Source organism: Odontomachus brunneus, unplaced genomic scaffold (assembly GCF_010583005.1).
Source record: "Odontomachus brunneus isolate Ranch 3 - 2012 unplaced genomic scaffold, Obru_v1 Obru_scaffold_071, whole genome shotgun sequence".
NCBI classification, from domain to species: domain Eukaryota; kingdom Metazoa; phylum Arthropoda; class Insecta; order Hymenoptera; family Formicidae; genus Odontomachus; species Odontomachus brunneus.
Window position 1 is genome coordinate 829,574 of NW_022639521.1, and position 12,288 is coordinate 841,861.

Below are 12,288 nucleotides of genomic sequence, written 5' to 3' on the forward strand. Positions count from 1 at the left end.
TCTCTCTCTCTCTCTCTCTCTCTCTCTCTCTCTCTCTCTCTCTCTCTCTCGCCCACACCGCGACGGCAAGCAGCGGTGCCGCCGAGTGTCCCGTGAACTGTATCGTCGGTCCCCGATATCGCAACAACATCTCAACAACGCCGGTCGCGAAGGGCTCGAATAAATTTACGTAACGAACGACGTAGGACACACGAGCTGCGGGCATGTGCGCAGCCCGGGAGTTCACGTCTAACGCGGACACCACGGTCCTCGACGTATTGTTACGTTGCTTCGCGAAATAATGCTAATAACGGCGCGTGTTAAGTTTCTTGATTTATCGTTTTCGCCCTGGCGGATGATGTTGCACCTACTAGCTTTCGCGACGTAGCATGATGAAAAAAGGAAAGAGCGAGAGAGCATGAGAGAAAAGAAGAGAGGAGGAGAGTCACGATCGAAATCCAGACGGACCGAAATACGACCCCGAGGGATTTATTCTCGAGGATTTCCGAATGTGGATTTTGTGCATTAACTCGTGCAAATGCTTTAACTTGTAACTAGTGTCACTAGTGGAGGAAGAGGTGATATTATGGCCTCTCCTTTACATTCTACACAATAACTTTGTTAATAATTAATATTTTTAATTGAGGGTTTAATAATTATGTCAAAGTATTGTTTTACATTTTAGACTCAAAATTTATTACTTAGGACGATATTTATAAAAATGTGACAACACTGCATAATTGATAAAAGAGAAATAGAAGTAGTAATATGCCCTCTCCCTCATTAAATTAGATTTTAAAAATTTGTTTTGTTCAAGGAGCACTGTATTTTATTGCAAATTTATAAATTTATTCTAAGAAATAAACTCTTAGAATAGTTTATATATAAAAAAAATAGACTTTTAAACTTAACTTCAATGATTTTTTCAAAAAATATATAGTACATGTAACGTGAACTATAGATTATCAGTAGAGCTGCAATCGGCTTATCGAATAATTACTTTGATACAAAAACTCCTTGAAAAAGAGACATATCATTAACAGTATCGCTTAGAAGGCCAAGGATTAGCATGCTATTATTTATCTTTACTTAACTCAAAAACTGTACAGCCGAATAAAATGTTAAATAACAAACAAAACGCACTGAAGTACATATATTCGTATGATAATACGCCCAAGTTTAAGGAAGATGAGGAGGTATTTATAATTAAATACTAAAATATGTCTTGAGAATGTTCCGAAATGCTCTAAAGTGAAAATGTGTTGTAACTAATTCTAGCTGTTATATATTGACATATTAGCGCCAGTGTATAACGACAGCCTACTAAACTAATAATTACATAAGTCACTTTTAGAATCCGCCACATAATAGCGAAGATATGTTAAGAGAGCCCAACATACCTACACAAGTCATAATATTACCTTCTCCTCTACGATTTATAAACTTAAACATTGAATTTGTATGTATATACAGAGAAAACAAAGCATAGTATTTTTATTTATTTGACTTGAATTTGTTTGTGTGTAATTCCAACAATAAAATTTTACATTAAATATCATTTTATTTTATTAAGCTAAATTATATTATTTGATGATATTATTATTAAAAGATATTATTATTTAAATAAAACTTAATTTAATTTTCAACCAAATAATATATTATTTGGTTATATTTTAAATTTTGCTTTTCTTTGTTGAATTAAATTATATTATTTGATTGATAAAAACTTTTATCAAAAAATTTGTTTTTTAATCCGTTATTTGGTCTAATCAATGTAATATTTAGTAAAAAAAATTCAAAAGTTATGCGTATATTTATTCGTATGTTCTCTGTGCACTTTTATGTGCGTTTTTAGAGAATATACTTCCGCAATTATTAGAGAATTACTAATAAGTGTACGTATAAACATGTGAATGCACAATGGAGTATCAACTCCATTATGCAAGGATTTCTTAACTAATAACAATTAACAATATTTTCCCTAAAAAGTCAATAGGATGAGGAGGTACAATACACTGGTCTCTTTGTTCTTCAGATTTAAGGCGACTCGATTATTTTTTATGGAGTGTCATTAAAAGTAAAAAGCATAACAATTGTTTCAACCAATTGCTTATCTTTAAGTGAAGATATAATACGTAAAATTCGACAAGTCTGCTCTGATGACGGAAGAACTGGCAAAAGTTCGTCGAACATTTTAGCGAAGGTATATCTTCAAAAAGAACATAAACATCTTGGACATTTATTGAATTGATACGAGAAATTCTGGTGAAAATGTACCGCGAACATGAGAGGCAAGGACTCACGTTAATAATAAGTACTCCATCAAAGAATCAATTGCTTACTACGTCCACGTCATTGACCAACTAGGTAACACAAAAGTATTAAGGTTATCTTAATGTGACCTTTTCAAGGTAATAGAAAGTCAAGGTAAAGTTATTGCATTCTTAATTTTTAAAATATTTGACTGGATTCTTTAAAATAGGACGAACACAAATTCAAAACATTATAAATATAAGAATATTGACTAAAAAAGTTTTGGACAAAAATTGCTAAAATTTATGATTAGAAAAAGACTGTTACATAAAAAAACATTGCTATCTAAAAAACTTAAATTGACTTTCATCTTGATATCTACATTTAAAATTAATATATCTTTTTTCCCCAACAATTTTTATCTAAAGCATTTATTATTATAATGTGTACTTTCAAGAATCATAGCTTGTAACACTTTAAATGCCTCATCCTATATATATTATTTCTATTTTGATTTCAAACTTATTTGAACTTTGATTTCAGAAAAACTTATTTTGGAATAAGAATGAAATTGATATCATAAAGGGATGATTAATTTTGAAAATAAATTTGAACAATTTGATAACAAACAGAGGAGTTTGTATTCCTCGTGGAAAACGTGGAAACATTTTATGGCACTTTTACGTATATTCATCCATACTGTTACAACATTTGTGATGGCTAATACACGTAAACGATCAACGAAAACAAGAATGAATTTATAAATCGAGCTGATTAATAATCTTCCACTCTCCGAGTATTTATAGGAGACTGTAACAAAACATCCTTAGAATAATGTCTATATACGTAATCATTCTCACAGAATGTCTTTATTTGACATGGAGATTCTAGAAATGTTGAAATGCAATATATATTCATATATACGTATGAAGAGACAAGTAAAATATATGAATGCAATAATTTAACGTGAATGTGATAGTAAGCAAGATTCGAATTGTAGTCAAAACATTTATACAAGTTGATTAACTTGCAATTTGTTGAGTCAGTCGAAAAGTTCGGGATTGGGTCCTTGAGTCAAATTTAACTTTATTATATTCAATGTGAACATATTATTTATCAACCAAGTTACAAAGGTGTCATCTTGATAATAATATAACATTAATAAATAGCATTATCAATATTGTTACTCATGTTACATATACATGTCGTCATCTATCGAAAATCGAATTGAACCTCTTATTATTCAATAGAATTTGTCTATTTATTGCTTGCGTATCGTTTTGCGAATTTGTATATTCTTGTATTATCTATAATTTTCTTAACACGTTTATTTAATGCTACTATGATCGATACTACGATGACATGTTTTGTTAATTTATATATGAAAATTAGCTAACGTGTGCATTGTATTTATTGCATTGTGTTCTATAATTTTAAGTTTAATTAAATTTTTGAATGATCAATATAAATCAATGTAGTATTCAACATCTCAGATAGCACAGAGAATTCAAAAAGAATTCAGTCATATGTCACCAATTCTGAGTTTATTTTTAGATACAAAAAGAATTCTTTCCACTGAACTGAACTTTGAAGAATTCTTTTTGCATGTGAAAATAAACTCAGAGTTGGTGACATATGATTGAATTTAAAAAAAATTTTTTTTTAATTATTTGTGCTATCTAAAATGTTAATCTATGAACCCAGATAGAAAAATGATGTCATGTTGCGCTCAGCACGCGTTCATATATTGACGTGCATAATTGCAAAATGCATACAAATGCGTGCGCATATGCTGCTCATATGTCGTTCATGTGATGATAATCAGAAAAATATATCATTTAGTAGTATTATGATAACAAACCTTGATGAACTAGATATAGTCATATATCATTTGTGTACATCTTGTGCTCATATCATGTTAATCACATAATGATCTTTAAAAAAGTATCAAGGTGAAATCACAGCATGTCACATTATGATGAAACGTGATCATCACGCATTTCTATCTGGGAAATGTGGCATATTTGCAATGATTTTGTAGATGAGATATGAAAATTTTCAAAGTATTAATATGATAGTTCCCAGTAAATATGCATGCTAAAAGATGTCGAAAAGATATCTAAAAGACGTCTTATGCAACAAAATGTTGCATAAGATATCTTTTAGATATCTTTTCGACATCTTTTAGACATGCATGTTTACTGGGTTTAATTAATTTTTTTAATCTCATGAATACGTTTAATAGAAAATTGTGTAAAATGTATTTTATTAATGTAATTTTATACAACTGCTTGATTTATGATAACCAAGTCGCTATCTAGTAGGTTGCTAGTAAAGTCAAATAACATATTTACTAGTTTCTGAATTCAGTAGATAAAACAGAGAACATTTACCGACGAGATGGTAATCACCGGTGAACACGAGAAATATCAATTAATTCCGTTGTAACTAACTGACTAAAATTAGCCAATAGCTATTTACTAGTAGCAACGAATTTAATTGACGGTTAAGTTAATAGGAGTTTGGTCAAAGTTATTCTAAATTAATAAATATTATTGTGATAAAAAGTTTTACCATATGTAGATAATTCGAAACATATTTACTAATAAATATAGATTGGTCAAGTTAATTGGTCATAGTAAGGCAGTCAAAGGTCCGAATTAAAAAATCTTACTAAGCTAAACGTATTTTTCAAATACAATATTATAGTAAAACTAGAGAGAAGTATGAGAACGGCACCAGCCTGATTTCAATGGCCAGAGCTAGGCGCATTTTCGAGACGCCATCTAACAAAGTGCGCCTTTACTACGTTCGATAGGCGTATTTTCGCGGTGGTAACGATAAAATGCGCCTGGTTCGTGTTATTATCATTGTACGGAAGTACAACGGGCACGAACCAGGCCATTTTATTGTTACCATCGCGAAAATGCGCCTAACGAACGTAGTAAAGATGCACTTTGTTAGATGGCGTCTCGAAAATGCACTAGTAGAGACCCTAGATGTAAGGGCTATCGCACACAAATTGACATAATTGCATATGCATAGCATAAGACTGTATGTACCAATGAGCATCGAGTATTAAGTCGCCATATTGGTGTTCGATGCTTAATATTCGATGCTCATTGGTCCATACGATCTTATGCTATGCATATGCAGTTATGTCAATTTGTGTGCGATAGCCCTAAGAGACTGGCCAAAGCTCTAGTTGGATAGAAAATGGCGGACATAATTTAAAGGTTCCACACACAGATGCGTCAAACGTTGCGGTATCTGTGCCAGAGCAGCTTGAAGACGATCCCACACTAAATACATAACTGCATATGCACATATAGGAAATACGGTAAGAACATTATATTAATGTTTGATTGTGTCAAATATCTCTCCGGTTAAGTTATATATATATATATATATATATATATATATATATATATATATATATATATATATAATGGGCTTAAAGTCCGTATATAACCCGTATTAGACTAAGTGCTGGGAGTTTGCGATATATTTTCGCGCACGCGCATTGAGCAAAATCTGTGATAACTTCAGCATCATATCTATTTTAAGGTATCGTAAGATCCCTCATCTAAAAGAAAATATGAAGGGATTGTAGGGAGAAAACTAAGTTTGTGGGAAGAAACAGAATACTGTACATGAGTAAAAATAAATATATTTTTTATTTTGTAATTTCTGCAGCCGACCAATCTTTGAAAATATTCATATTTAACCATGCATATTGGAATTTTCTTTTCGCACATTTTCTCTTCTTTGCCTCGATGCCAATTGATGACGAAGACTGATGTTGATCCATTTCTTTCTTCAATATGGCACTTTTTTCTTTAATTAACTTAATATTATAATTGCACTTTTCTTTATTACAATATCACTTTATATTAAAATTGTACTTTTTTATCACATTTTATTTATTAATATAGGGAGCGGTGCACTTGGACACGGTGCATTTGGACACAGCCAATCACAGCACCGTGTGATTAGAGACATTTGTAGGGTCCCTTGGAACAGTGACTTGTGATTGGACTGTGTCCAATTGCCCCGTGTCCAACTGATATACACCCATTAATATATACTATATATACATATTATAATATCACATTTTACATAGCTATACTAATATAACTGGGATAACTGAGCGTTATCTAGGAAGAGAGTGTCGTGAGCGTGGAGCGTCAGGTAGCTCAGTGGTTTAGAGCAGTCGCCCGGCAAGCGAAAGACCCGGGTTCGAGTCCCGGCCTAGCAAGACCGCGCTCTCGATATTTTTTTCTTTCTGGAACGAAAAAGATACGCAGATCTTGAACGCACGGCGTCCCGCCGCCACCTAGTATGCCCTCCTCCTTCTATGGTACTAATTATTATAACTATATTAAATATACTAATTTATTATTATATCATTTCACTACCTATCTAATCTACTCACTCGCGGGCAAACAACACAAACAGATGGCCGAGTATTTTGTGCATGTCCCCTAAGAATCTCTACTCGTGCTTAACGCCGTCATTGGAAACTGCTTACGACGAGCTACTACGTCATTTCACGCATGCGCAGAAGGGCTCCTGTCATCTAGAAAATATCGCGAACTCCCAGCACTGATCAGACTACGGATTAAGATTGAGATTGAATTGAAAATTGGCCAATCAGAACTAGTTCATCAAACTTGAGCTTAATAAATTTTGCTCTGATTGGCTAAATTTCAATTCAATCTCAATCCTAATCTATGATCCGATATGGGCTTTAGGGTGCGTTCACGGAGCTCGCTGTCACCGCTATTTAGCGCTACAGGCTGTTCGCGGAGCTATAAGACAACGCTAACAAACGTTATCATGACGTCACTAGTGGTAGCGTTCTACGCCATAAGGCTGAGTTTCCACTGAGAGCGTTACGCGTTGCGTCGTCTGCCTTATGGCTCCTGCACACAGGACGCGGTAATGTTTGCCGCGCGACAGCCAATCAATATGTTGTTTTTCCGTAAGAGCTAGAAGGTTATTACGGAAAGCAGCATATTGATTGGCTGTCGCGCGGATTTCCGCCGCGCGGCAAGCGTTACCGTCCTGTGTGCAGGAGCCATTAAAGACATTTATACATAAATATCTGAAAGACATCTTAAAGATGATCTTTAAGTCCCGATTTTAAACGTTATATTGTCTGGATATATATATATATATTAAATAAAGATATCAACTTGTTTTATAAGTCACTTGTTTCTCCTCAACATATTTTTAGTTCTTTTCTTTATATTTTCTCATCATGTTTTTAGAGACTGTACAGTCCATATAACTCCACTGGAACAGGCCATAAATTTCATTTCCAACCCAAGCAGCACAAAGTATTGGGCTAATTAGATTTGGTTTCCGTGTTTGAGCCACGTGGATTCATCTTTGTTTGATTCCGACATTTTGCGAACATTTCAGTCATCAGGGACGACCTGATGCCATAGGGGAGCGGTGCACTTGGACACGGTGCATTTGGACACAGCCAATCACAGCACCGTATGATTAGAGACATTTGTAGGGTCCCTTGGAACAGCGACTTGCGATTGGACTGTGTCCAATTGCCCCGTGTCCAACTGATATACACCCATGCCATAGCATTGGACTAATGTTGAAGGGGGAGATCACTGTAAAAAAAACTCGAATTTTTGTCAAAAAATTTTGGTAAAAAAATTGAATTTTTGTTTTAATTAATAGTACTGTATATATAGATATAGAATATATTCTCAAAGTTTAAAGTTTTAAAATTTAAAATCTAAAGGGTCGTACAGGAACATTTCTCGTACGCAGGTACGAGCACGTGAGGCGCGGTATGAATGCACAGTGACTCACAGCGGCTTTGTTCCGGAAAACCTGTTTGACCTTTCTAAGAAAGATTTATTAGAAAGCTGCTTAGGTGAACACACACAAAATACGAATAAAAGTTTTAATAATACGATTTGGCGGTTAACTCCAAAGAATGTACCATTCTGGTCTTAAAATCATCGAAATCGCCGCCCATATTGCCGCTAGAATATTTAACGCAAGCTACTTTGCTATTTTGAAGATCATGGAAATATTAGAAATTAAAATTGGAACTTTATTTAAATTATACGCTGATATTAAAGATGCCGAGTAAATAATGAGACAGAAGCGCCGCAGTCTAAATAACAGTAAAAAGGCTCGGGCAGTTATCCCACAAAAACGTACGTCGAATTCACGTCGAATCCACGTAGAGTTCACGTGGAATCCATAAAATCACGTGGATTCCACATGGGTGTAACGTGTATGTTTTTGTGGGGCAGTAGACAACAACAAATTGAGCAGAATGACTTGTTCAAAGAAGCGGAAGGTTTACACTATAAAATCCATAAAATTATTTATTTAAACAATATATATATATATATATATATATATATATATATTTATATATATATATATATATATATATATAATATATATTTTTTTGCATACATAAAAATGGATTTTTTTTAGTAAAAGTAGTATTTCTTTTTTGAAGGCTGTTTTTTTATCAGTTAAAAATGTTTTCAACTTTTTTAGATTCATCGATAAATTATGTTTATAAGGAGTAAAAATTTTTTTCTATTTTTGTTTCAGATGAATACAACATGAGCTAGAATATACACCGTTTTGCACCAACTCTGCCGCAACACTAAAAATTTTTTTTTGCTGTATAGAATTTATAAATATTTGTTTGCTGTATAGAATTTATAAATATTTTTCCTAAGTAAAAAATATTTTTAAAAAATACTTTAATGTACAAGCAAAAGTACTGCAAAGTTGGGAAGCGATTGAATAAGTACATATTTTAAGAAAAATTCCCGAAAATTCTCTTATTTGTTGTGTCCTACAGTGATTTCCTCCCTGAATCTACAGCGGCCAATATAGAATTTACAGCGGCCAATTGTCAGAAAGAGATAAAGAAAAAGAAGCAGGAAACAAAGAACATATTGGAGATCAAGCTTAAAGCCAGTGGCACACGATATTTGTTTTCGTGCTGATTTGCTTGCTGAATGGAAATACTCTATTTTGATTGGTACATTTCTGAAGATGGGTGAAAATGTACCAATCAAAACAGAGTATTTTCATCCAGCAAGCAATCCAACAGGAAGACAAGAGCCGCTGGCTTTAAAAGATTTTTTTTGCGATAGAAACCTTGCCCCCCCGTATGCGCATGCGTGAAATGACGTAACAGCCACGTAGTAATTTTCAATGACGGATGCAACATAGCGTCTATATCGGGCCCTGTGCATGCGTTAAAGATCTTACCTGTCTATCCGATGCAGTTTTCTCGCGTTTTTCCACGAATAGTAATGATAAATTATTGATGTATTATGTAAAAGTTATATTAAGTTTAATGTTATTAATGTACTTTTTATTATACTTATATAAAAAAAATTTATATTAATATGTAATGTATTTTTATATAATGTATGACTGTGTCTTATATATATATAATAAATGTTACCTATTATGCACAATTTTATTATTAAAATACTGATAAGATTTTCTGCAGTCTTCCTTACTCTTACAACAAATATTAATATTTGTGTGATAAATCGGCTGCAGACGTTACAAAACAAAATATCAGAAGTTTATTATTATTCATAAACAACACTTTGTTGCTTTAATAGAAAAAAAAAACATTCTTTTCTCCCTACAATCCCTTCATATTTTCCTTCAGAGTGGGACCTTACGATATCTTAAAATAGATACATCAGTGAGGCTACTATAGTGCTTGTCGATGCGCTTGCGCGAGAAATTTCCTTCTTCTCCGAGTCACGGACTCGGAGTCACGCAACGCCATTAACAGAACTTCCATCAACCGCAAGATACAAGGGCCTCTCTAACGAACGGCTAGGACAAGAACAAATTTAAGGTTAGTAATAGTTAAGTGAATATTAATATAAAAAAATATCTCATCCTACACAAAAATATCCCAAACACTTTTTAGAGATGTCTCTAGGATTATTTTGGGCATTTTTTTTGTATGGAATAGTATTCATATCAGTTGATGAGTATTCTAACGTGGCAAAACTAAAATTCGAGAAGCTAAAGAGTTTAAAGTTTTATGATTTGCATTCTACACGATGCATTAGTGGTATTTCGTTCTTATTTATTCTAGACATTTTCTACTGCGTCTATTTACGAAAAATCTGGCTAACTTGAGGATCTGTTCAGGAAAATCTGTTCTGCTCGAATATATCGCACTTAGAATTGCGTATTATGATTATTGATTAAAGAGCTTAAAATGATGTTTCATTAATAATTCTAAATTATAATACAGAAATACTTGGACATAATATATCCAATCTGGAAATTTTTTAACAATAACTGAAAAGCTTCAATGACGCCATGCCACTAGTTACAGGAACGCTTTTCCTAACCTATTAGCGTATTTTGCTATATGAAGGGCAAGTACTTTGCATCATCAAATAAACCGATATAGTTAATCTACTCGTCGTTCTGAAACACATGCAACGCTAAATAAACTCCAAAAGATATACAATACATATTCATACATACACGCGCAGTGCTAACGCACGTGCGGCATTGTGAGATAAACTCTGTAGACACGACCTCGCCGAACATAATTGAGACTTGCGACTGCTTTTTAACGACACATTCGTTATACGTTGAGAAACAATTGTCTTCACGCCATTCTTCGTTTTCAATGGTTAGCCGATGGTTACCGTGTGAAAGTGGAGCATTTGGCATTTTGCAAACAAGCACGAAGAATTGTGAGATATTAAAAAAAGAAAATTAGTAAACTACAACGCGCGACGTTGTGGCGTGGTGATGCATCTTGCAAACAATCACGTGAAATTGAGATTTTAAAATAGAAGATTAGCGAACGTGCAGCATTGTGGGATGAGCTCTGTAGAGAAAACTTTACATGTAGACGCGAGCTTGCCGAACATAATTGAAACTTGCGACTGCTTTTTAACGACACATTTGCTATATATTGAAAACCAGTTATCTTCACGCCATTTTTCGCTTTCAGTAGTAAGTCGATAGTCATCGTCGAGCCGCCACCATTTTCGATGAGAGAACAAAGCTTGTCTCATGATGCGCGCACTCTGGCTTGCTAATTTTCTTCTTTTGTAATATCTCGAAACTTTACATATTTATTTGCAAAATACCAGGGCTTCTCGTGCAGATTGATGCTTTATCTACGCACGTGGTTTTCAACAGACACCCTGCATATATGTGTTTACAGGATATTTTAGCTCGAATTCACAATCTTTTGTGAGAGCGTAGAGCGGATTCAGGTAACACAAAAGTTTTATACCGTTTTGTTTAGTTCGACTTAACACACGACGGTAGTCATTGCCACTATAACTCATCTAACATACCATGCATGATCATTCACAAATTTTCAACAATTAATATCTCTATCATTATTGCAATCTTCGTAAAATAATATTAGATTTTTTGTTTATCTCAATCCGCTTTACGTCTTCGCAAAAGATTATGAAATCGAATTGGGACATCCTGTATACAGGGTGTTCCCAAAAGGTGGTACCAAATTTTAGGGATATGTAGTACTCGTTAAAACAAACCAAGAACTCTTAATGAACAGTACTCCGAAAATCTTTTATTTCTGAGTTATAAAGCATTTTATTCTGTGAAAAATACAAAATAACTAAAATTTACAATAAATGTTCAATGTGCCCTCCGCCCATTTCAACACACATAAACTGTATATATAACACGAATAAGCTGAATGATACAAGCATGCTGCTTTTGATGCATTGCCCTTTGCTCTGCCATACATAAAATGAATATCCGTCATTTCAGAATTTGTGTAAAAATTAGCCATTTTTCAAATAACACAAAAATAGACACGGTCCACAATCCAAAGTTTATTTTCTATTTTTCACAGAACAAAATGCTTCATAACTCAGAAGTAAAAAGTTTTCGGAGTACTGTTTATTAAGAGTTCTTGGTTTGTTTTAATGAGTACTACATACCCCTAAAATTTAGTACCTTTTGGGAACACTCTGTATATGTATGTATATATATATATATATATATATATATATATAT

At 33.4% G+C, this 12,288-nt stretch overlaps 1 protein-coding gene across 4 annotated transcripts in view; it reads left to right on the plus strand.

Moving 5' to 3' along the window:
- Positions 1-9,962: 9,962 nt before the first annotated feature.
- Positions 9,963-12,288, plus strand: part of LOC116846851 (uncharacterized protein DDB_G0284459-like) — a 17,628-nt gene continuing 15,302 nt past the window's right edge. For 2 of the 4 annotated variants that reach the window (XM_032821202.1, XM_032821205.1), the window contains exon 1: positions 9,963-10,117. The gene's annotated coding sequence lies outside the window, so the exon portion shown is untranslated. Of the gene's footprint in view, positions 10,118-10,363; positions 10,653-11,458; positions 11,511-12,288 lie in introns of all 4 variants that reach the window. The other 2 variants (XM_032821204.1, XM_032821203.1) reach the window with 2 other exon arrangements.